We start from the raw sequence: 9,288 nt of genomic DNA, 5'->3' as shown, positions 1-9,288 counted from the left end.
TTGAGCCACCCCCGAGCACGCTTTTCATCCATGCTGGGTTGAGCGTCGAGCTAGCCACTTGGCCTCGTAAAAAAAAAGGGTTGAGCCAGGAACGTTCATATCGTGACCCGGTTAATCCGAAAGGAGACAAATCCTGACACCACGCACCAGATAAGAATGGCTGACTGTCTGGTGTGACACACTTAAAAAAAACCTCTTCTGCTTTTTACTTCAACCCTCCCCCAACACACCCAGACACTTTCCTCATCATCTGATCTCACCTATCATCTGCCATCTTGTACTCCTTCCCCTAGCCCCTTCTTACCCCTTCGTTTCCAGTCTCGATGAAGGGTTTCAGCCCAAAATGTCAGCTGTTTATCCCCCATCCATTGATGCTGCTGGATTTGCTGACTTCTTCCAGCATTTAATGTGTGTTGCTCAAGATCCGGAGAATCACTTGTGTTTATTCTTTCTCGACTCATTTTCCTACTGTAAAGAATCTGGAGTGAATATAGATACATTTTCCCTCTTGATATTTGTCTTAATACAACTCAGTATTAGCCTCACACTGTAATAGCATTAACAAATGAAATGAAAGATCCATCGTGAAACTACGAGTAAATTATCAGCCATGAAAGAAAGTTTTGTTCTTCAACCCTTGAGTATTATCTGAACAAATCTTAATGATGTTAATACAGTACACCATTTTCATTAATCATTACTTTATGTGTAATCCAGCACCAGCAAAGTACAGAAAACCAAGTCAGCAGGAATGAACCACTGCAGAACGTTTCAGAACATTTCTCATTGACGTCTTAGTCAGGAAACAGGAGTTCCAGCTTTTACAATTCGACTGCAAGCATAGAATCACTGATTTCCAAGTACATTCTTTTTGCCTTTCAAGAGACTGTTCAATACCGCTACTAAGGTAAGGTTGTGTGATTTTGAGTACTTTTAGATGTAGAAGTTATTTAAATGACATAGGTAGATTATCAGATTGTGTCTGGGTTTAATCCCAGTAATTCCTAAGGAAGCAGCATGCACAAAATGCTGGAGGAGCTCAGCAGGTCAGGCAGCATTGATGAAGAGGAATAAACGGCTGACATTTCAGGCCAAGACCATTCTTCAGGACTGAAGAGGAAGTGGGAAGATACCAGAGTAAGAAGGTGGGGGGGGGGGGGAGGAGAAGGAGGACAAGCTGGAAGATGACAGGTGAAACCAAGTAGGTAGGGGAAGGGGAATGAAGTAAAAAGCTGAAGTGAAAATTGGAAAAGGCAAAGGGCTGGAGAAAAAGTAATCTGATAGGAGAGGAGATTGGACCATGAGAGAAAGGGAAGGAGGAGGGACTCCAAGGGGAGGTGATCAGCAAGTGAGGAGAAGAAATAAGAAGCCAGAGTGAGGAATAGAAGAAGAGAGAAGGGGAGGAGAAAAAAATTACCAAAGGGAGAAATGGATGTTCATGCCATCAGGTTGGAGGCTACCTAGAAAGGACACGAGGTGTTGCTCCTCCAACCTGAGAGTGGCCACATAGTGGCAAAAGAGGAGGTCATGGTGGAACAAGAGTGGGGATAGGAATTAAAATGGTTGGTTACTGGGAAATTCAACTTATTGGTGGATGGAGCAGAGGTGCATGACAAACTGGTCCCCCAATTTATGTTGAGTCTCAGCAATGTAGAGGAGATTACATTGGGAGCATCGGATGCAGTAGACTACTCCAACAGATTCATAGATGAAGTGTGGTCTTACCTGGAAGGACTGTTTGGGACCCTGAATGGGGTAAGGGAGGAGGTGAATGGACAGGTCACTTGCAAGGATACGTGCCAGAAAGGAGATTAGTGGGGAGGGATGAATAGACAAGGGAATTATGAAGGGAGTAATCCCAGTGGAAAACGGAGACTGGGGGAGATAAATATGTGCTTGGTGGTAGAGACCTGTTGAAGATGGCAGAAGTTGTGGAGAATGATGGGTTGGATGCAAAGGCTCATGGAATGATAGGTGAGGACAAGAGGAACTCCCTCATGTTAAGGCAGCGGAAGGATGGGATGAGCATGGATGTTTGGGAAATGGAGGAGATGTGTGTGAGGGCAGCATCAATGGTAGAGGAGGGGAAATTCTGTTCTTTGAACATAGAACATAGAATAGTACAGCACATTACAGGCCCTTCGGCCCACAATGTTGTGCTGACCCTTAAACCCTGCCTCACATATAACCCCCCACCTTAAATTCCTCCATATACCTGTCTAGTAGTCTCTTAAACTTCACTAGCATGTCTGCCTCCACCACTGACTCAGGCAGTGCATTCCACGCACCAACCACTCTCTGAGTGAAAAACCTTCCTCTAATATCCCCCTTGAACTTCCCTTCCCTTAACTTAAAGCCATGTCCTCTTGTACTGAGCAGTGTTGCCCTGGGGAAGAGGTGCTGGCTGTCCACTCTGTCTATTCCTCTTAATATCTTGTACACCTCTATCATGTCTCCTCTCATCCTCCTTCTCTCCAAAGAGTAAAGCCCTAGCTCCCTTAATCTCTGATCATAATCCATACTCTCTAAACCAGGCAGCATCCTGGTAAATCTCCTCTGTACCCTTTCCAATGCTTCCACATCCTTCCTATAGTGAGGTGACCAGAACTGGACACAGTACTCCAAGTGTGGCCTAACTAGAGTTTTATAGAGCTGCATCATTACATCGCATCTCTTAAACTCTATCCCTCGATTTATGAAAGCTAACACCCCATAAGCTTTTTTAACTACCCTATCTACCTGTGAGGCAACTTTCAGGAATCTGTGGACATGTACCCCCAGATCCCTCTGCTCCTCCACACTACCAGGTATCCTGCCATTTACTTTGTACTCTGCCTTGGAGTTTGTCCTTCCAAAATGTACCACCTCACACTTCTCCAGGTTGAACTCCATCTGCCACTGCTCAGCCCACTTCTGCATCCTATCAATGTCTCTCTGCAATCTTTGACAATCCTCTACACTATCTGCAACACCACCAACCTTTGTGTCGTCTGCAAACTTGCCAACCCACCCTTCTACCCCCACATCCAGGTCGTTAATAAAAGTCACGAAAAGTAGAGGTCCCAGAACAGATCCTTGTGGGACACCACTAGTCACAACCCTCCAATCTGAATGTACTCCCTCCACCACAACCCTCTGCTTTCTGCAGGCAAGCCAATTCTGAATCCACCTGGCCAAACTTCCCTGGATCCCATGCCTTCTGACTTTCTGAATAAGCCTACTATGTGGAACCTTGTCAAATGCCTTACTGAAATCCATGTAGGTCACATCCACTGCACTACCCTCATCTAAATGCCTGGTCACCTCCTCAAAGAACTCTATCAGGCTTGTTAGGCACGATCTGCCCTTCACAAAGCCATGCTGACTGTCCCTGATCAGACTATGATTCTCTAAATGCCCATAGATCCTATCTCTAAGAATCTTTTCCAACAGCTTTCCCACCACAGACGTAAGGCTCACTGGTCTATAATTACCCGGACTATCCCTACTACCGTTTTTGAACAAGGGGACAACATTCGCCTCCCTGCAATCCTCCGGTACCATTCCTGTGGACAACGAGGACATAAAGATCCTAGCCAGAGGCTCAGCAATCTCTTCCCTCGCCTCGTGCAGCAGCCTGGGGAATATTCTGTCAGGCCCCAGGGACTTATCCGTCCTAATGTATTTTAACAACTCCCAACACCTCCTCTCCCTTAATATCAACATGCTCCAGAACATCAACCTCACTCATATTGTCCTCACCGTCATCAAGTTCCCTCTCATTGGTGAATACCGAAGAGAAGTATTCATTGAGGACCTCGCTCACTTCCACAGCCTCCAGGCACATCTTCCCACTTTTATCTCTAATCGGTCCTACCTTTATTCCTGTCATCCTTTTGTTCTTCACATAATTGAAGAATGCCTTGGGGTTTTCCTTTACCCTACTTGCCAAGGCCTTCTTATGCCCCCTTCTTGCTCTTCTCAGCCCCTTCTTAAGCTCCTTTCTTGCTACCTTATATTCCTCTATAGACCCATCTGATCCTTGCTTCCTAAACTTCATGTATGCTGCCTTCTTCCACCTGACTAGATTTTCCACTTCACTTGTCACCCATGGTTCCTTCATCCTACCATTCTTTATCTTCCTTACCAGGACAAATTTATTCCTAATATCCTGCAAAAGATCCTTAAACATCGACCACATGTCCATAGTACATTTCCCTGCGAAAACATCATCCCAATTCACACCCGCAAGTTCCAGCCTTATAGCCTCATAATTTGCCCTTCCCCAATTAAAAATGTTCCTGTCCTCTCTGATTCTATCCTCTTCCATGATAATGCTAAAGGCCAGGGAGCGGTGATCACTGTTCCCCAGATGCTCACCCACTGACAGATCTGTGACCTGACCCGGTTCGTTACCTAATACTAGATCTACACGTTTGTAGTATGGCATTCCCCCTAGTCAGCCTGTCAACATACTATGACAGGAATCCATCCTGGACACACTTAACAAACTCTGCCCCATCTAAACCCTTGGAACTGTTGGTGGCGTCCTTCGGTCTCGAGAGACCGTGCATCTGCGCCTGGAGTTTCCAGAGCGCAGGCCTGGGCAGGGTTGTATGGGAGACTGGCAGTTGCCCAAGCTGCAGGCCTTCCCTTCTCCATGCCACCGATGTTGTCCAAGGGAAGGGCACTAGGACCCATGCAGTTTGGCACCAGTGACGTCGCAGAGCAATGTGCCTTGCTCAAACACGCTACCTCAGCTGAGGCTCGAATCAGTGACCTTCAGGTTACTAGTCTGATGCCTTGCCCACTAGGCCACGCGCCAACCCTTGGAACTAAACGAGTGCCAATCAATATTAGGGAAGTTAAAGTCACCCATGATAACAACCCTGTTATTTTTGCACCTTTCCAAAATCTGCCTCCCAATCTGCTCCTCGGTATCTCTGCTGCTACCAGGGGGCCTATAGAATACCCCCAGTAGAGTAACTGCTCCCTTCCTGTTCCTGACTTCCACCCATACTGACTCAAAAGAGGATCCTGCTACATTATCCACCCTTTCTGCAGCTGTAATAGTATCCCTGACTAGTAATGCCACCCCTCCTCCCCTTTCTCCCCCCTCTCTATCCCTTTTAAAGCACTGAAATCCAGGAATATTGAGAATCCATTCCTGCCCTGGTGCCAGCCAAGTCTCCGTAATGGCCACTACATCATAATTCCATGTATGTATCCAAGCTCTCAGTTCATTACCTTTGTTCCTGATCCTTCTTGCATTGAAGTACACACACTTTAGCCCTTCTACCTTACTATCTTTACACCCTTTATTCTGCTTCTTTTTCATCAAAGCCTCTCTATATGTTAAATCTGGCTTTACTCTATGCACTTCTTTCACTGCTTTATCGCTCTGGGTCCCATCCCCCTTGCAAATTAGTTTAAACCCTCCTGAACCATGCTAGCAAACCTACCTGCAAGGATATTGCTCCCCGTCGAGTTCAGGTGCAACCCATCCAATCTGTACAGGTCCCACCTTCCCCAGAAGAGATCCCAATGATCCAAAAATCTAAAACCCTGCTCCCTGCACCAACTCCTCAGCCACGCATTCAACTGCCATCTCCTCCAATTCTTACAATCACTATCACGTAGCACTGGCAGCAGTCCTGAGAATGCCACCCTTGAGGTCCTGTTCTTCAGCCTTCTGCCTAGTTCCCGAAACTCACACATAAGGACCTCATCCCTCTTCCTGCCTATGTCGTTGGTACCAACATGTATCATGACTTCTGGTTGCTTTCCTTCTCGTAACAGTATGTCATGCACCCGTTCAGAGACATCCCGGACCCTGGCACCCGGGAGGCAACAAACCATGCAGGTGTCCTTCTCATGTCCACAAAATCTCCTGTCTGCTCTCCTGACTATAGAGTCTCCAATAACAACAGCTCTCCTCTTCTCTGTCCCATCCTTCTGCACCACAGGGTCAGACTCAGTGCCAGAGGCCCTGCCACTATGGCTCACACCTGGTCAGTCATCCTCGCCAACAGCATCCAGGATGGTAAACTTATTATTCAGGGGAATGGCTACAGGGGTGCTCTGCACTACCTGTCTACTCTCCTTCGCTTTCCCGCCTCGGACTGTCACCCAACGACCTGCTTCCTGCAGCCTAGGTGTGACTACCTCCCTGTAGCTCTCATCTATGACTGCCTCATTCTCCCTTATGAGTCGAAGGTCATCCAGCTGCTGCTCCAGATTCCTCACACGGTCTTCCAGATTGAAGAAAGAAAACATCTCTGATGAAGGGATGGGATCGCCTCATCCTCGGAACAGATGAAGGAATTTAGAAATTTTTAAGGAGGCATGGTAGGAAAAGTTTAAGTTAAGATACCATGGAATAGGTAGGTTTATAAAAGGTAGTGGTAGACAGTTTGTCACCAGAGGTGGAGACAGAAAGATTGAGAAAGGGGAGACATGCGAGTGTGTGTGTTGCTTTGAATTTACGGCATCTGCAGAATCTCTTGTGTTCATGAATTTCTAAGGAAAATCTGCTTTAACCTTTACCAACTTTTTTTTAAATGCCTGCTTGGTACACGCTGGTGACCACAACAAAATCTACTCTTCCAATTTAGGAAAATGACATTTGTATAAACTGCCATTTAGGACTCCCAATGATTTGCCTAATCACAAAATAATGCTGTTTGGTTAAATAGAATGAAAGCCTTTCTGAGAAGGAAGAATCCAGAGCTACTTGAAATGTTCTTAATTGTAGGATGTTGGGAGAGAAGACAAGTCAGTTGAAACTTCAGAGTTGTTTGGAAATATTTAAATTAATTGAAAAAAGTTGTATAGAGACACCCAAATGGTATGTTACCTCACCGGTGATAGGATCAGGGATGGCTTGGATCAGGTCCAGGGCATTCTCAAAGGTGAGGGTAAGTAGCCAGAGGTCTTGGCACCAATGACATAGGTAGACAAGGTGAGGAGGACCTAAAAAGAGAATTTAGGGAACTAGGTAGAAAGTTGAGGAACAGGACCTCCAGGGTAGTAATCTCTGGATTGCTGACTGTGCCATGTGCTGGTGAGGGTAAAAATAGGATAATTTGGCAGGTGAATGCGTGGCTGAGGAACTGGTGCAGGGGGAAGGGTTAGGATTTATGGATCATTGGGATCTCTTCTGGGCAAGGTATGACCTGGACAAAAGGGACAGATTACAGCTGAACCCAAGGGAGTCCGGTATCCTTGTGGGTAGGTTGGCTAGATTTGACTGGGTAGGTTTAATCTAATTTGGCAGGGGGACGGGAACAGAAGCAATAGCACTGAGGATGAGGTAGTTAGTTTATAACAGAGGCAATGAGTAGTGAGACTCCTAGCAAGGAAAGGCTGATGATTGGGTAAAATTGCAGTCAACAGGATGAGTTACAATTTAAAAGGCTGACAAAATCGAAAAGGATGAATGCAGAACTAAAGGTGTTATATTTGAATGCACACGGTCTATAGAATAAGGTTGATAAACTTGTAGCACAGTTACAGATTGACATGTATGATGTTGTAGGCATCACTGAATCATGACTGAAAGGAGATTATAGCTGGAAGCCCAGGGACACACATTATATCGAAAGGCCAAGCAGAAAAACAGACGGTGTGGTGTTGCTCTGTTGGTAAAATATGAAATCAAATCGTTAGAAAGAGGTGACATAGGCTCAGAAGGTGTTGAATTGTCGTGGATAGAGCTAAGAAACTGCAAGGGTGAAAAGACCCTGATGGAAGTTGTATACAGATCCCCAAAAAGTAGTAAGGACGTGATCTACAAATTACAATGGGAGATAGAAAATTGATGCCAAAAGGGCATTGTTAGAATAGTCACAGTGAATGTCAAATGCAGGTAGATTGGTAAAATCAGATTGGTGCAGGATTCCAAGAGGGGAGTTTCTAGAATGTCTATGAGATGGCCTTTTAGAACAGTTCAGGGTTGAGCCCACTAGGGAGTCAGCTATTCTGGATTGGATGTAGAGCAATGAATTGCAATTGATTAGAGCACTTAGGTTTTAGGGCAAGTGATCGTAATATAATCAAATTCATCCTGAAATTTGAGAAGGACAAGCTAAAATCAGATGTATCAGTATTACAATGGAATAAATGGAATTACAGAGGCATGAGAGAGGAGTCGGCCAGAACTGGTTGGAAAAGAACACTGGCAGGGATGAGAGCAGCCATGGCTTGAATTTCTGAAAGCAATTTGGATAGCACAGGATATATACATCCCAAAGAGGAAGACGTGTTCTAAAGGAAAGATGACACAGCCTTAGCTAACAAGAGATGTCAAAACCAATGTAAAAGCCAAAGAGAGGGTATATAATAGAGCAAAAATTAGTGGAAAGTTAAAGGATTGGGAAGCTTTTAAAAACCAACAGAAGGCAATGAAAAAGATCATTAAGAAAGTGAAGATTGGAATACAAAAGTAAGCTAGCCAATAATATTAAAGAGGATACCAAAAGTTTCTTCAGACACATGAAGTGTAAAAGAGAGGCGAGGGTGGAAATTGGACTGCTGAAGAACAATGCTGGAGAGGTAGTAATGGTGGACAAGGGAATGGCAGATGAACTGACTAAGTATTTTGCATCAAGCTTTATTGTGGAAGACACTAGCAGAATGATGGAAGTTTCAGGTGTCAGGAGTCATAAAGTGTGTGAAGTTCCCACTCCTAGGGAGAAGGTTCTTGGGAAACTGAAAGGTCTGAAGGTAGACAGATCACCTGGACCAGATGGTGTAAACCCCAGGGTTCTGAAGAGATTGTGGAGGCATTAGCAATGATCTTTCAAGAATCACTAGATTCTGGAATGGTTCCAGAAGACTGGAAAACTGCAAATGCCACTCCAAGAAGGGAGAGAGGCAGAAGAAAGGAAACCATAGGCCAGTTGATCTGACCTCAGTGGTTGAGAAGATGTTGGATCGATTATTAAGGATAAGGTCTTGGGATACTTGGAAGTACATGAAAAATAGGCTGTAACCAGTATGGTTTCCTCAAGGAGGGAGAGAGCAGCAGAAAGGAAATTATAGGCCAATTAGTCAGAGCCCAGTGGTTGGGAAGATATTGGAGTTGACTGTTAGGGATGGGTTTCTAGGGTACTTAGAGGCACGTGATAAAGTAGGCCATAGTCAGCATGGTTATCTCAAGGTAAAATCTTACCTGGCAATTCATTGGAATTCTTTGAAAAAATAATAAGCAGGATAGAAAAGGAGAATTGGTTGATGTCGATGTCGTGTACTTGGATTTTCAGAAGACTTTTGACAAGGTGCCACACATAAGGCTGCTTAACAAGCTAC

General features: G+C 45.0%; 1 protein-coding gene across 1 annotated transcript in view; it reads left to right on the top strand.

Annotated features, from left to right (window-relative positions):
- The first annotated feature begins 735 nt into the window (after positions 1 to 735).
- slc7a9 (solute carrier family 7 member 9) overlaps positions 736 to 9,288 on the top strand; it is a 79,096-nt gene continuing 70,543 nt past the window's right edge. The window contains exon 1 of the mRNA XM_073070145.1: positions 736 to 907. The gene's annotated coding sequence lies outside the window, so the exon portion shown is untranslated. The remainder of the gene's footprint in view (positions 908 to 9,288) is intronic.

The sequence above is a fragment of the Hemitrygon akajei genome, chromosome 17, assembly GCF_048418815.1.
Source record: "Hemitrygon akajei chromosome 17, sHemAka1.3, whole genome shotgun sequence".
Classification (NCBI taxonomy): domain Eukaryota; kingdom Metazoa; phylum Chordata; class Chondrichthyes; order Myliobatiformes; family Dasyatidae; genus Hemitrygon; species Hemitrygon akajei.
The sequence above is the reverse complement of the archived record's forward strand: the minus strand, read 5'-3'. Positions and strand labels throughout refer to the sequence as shown.